Source organism: Gavialis gangeticus, unplaced genomic scaffold (assembly GCF_001723915.1).
Source record: "Gavialis gangeticus isolate Ggan-Ray unplaced genomic scaffold, GavGan_comp1, whole genome shotgun sequence".
Taxonomy (NCBI): domain Eukaryota; kingdom Metazoa; phylum Chordata; order Crocodylia; family Gavialidae; genus Gavialis; species Gavialis gangeticus.
In genome coordinates this window covers 8,734,024-8,734,242 of record NW_017729017.1, presented here as the reverse complement: position 1 = coordinate 8,734,242, position 219 = coordinate 8,734,024, and positions in this window count along the sequence as shown.

Genomic DNA, 219 nt, shown 5'->3' with positions numbered 1-219 from the left:
ATTTCTTATATGAAGCAGCAACAGCAGTAGCTGTTTTATTTCCAACAGTAGTCTCTAAATAGTTCTTACCTACAACAAATTTGTATTTTTGTTTGCTTTTTTAAACAGCACATAAAGCCTGATGCACTCTTACAGTTCCATGTTGTGTGGACAGCTGTGAGAAATGCCACTCTGTTATAAAACAGAGGCTGGCCAGATATATTTGTTAATAAACAAGGA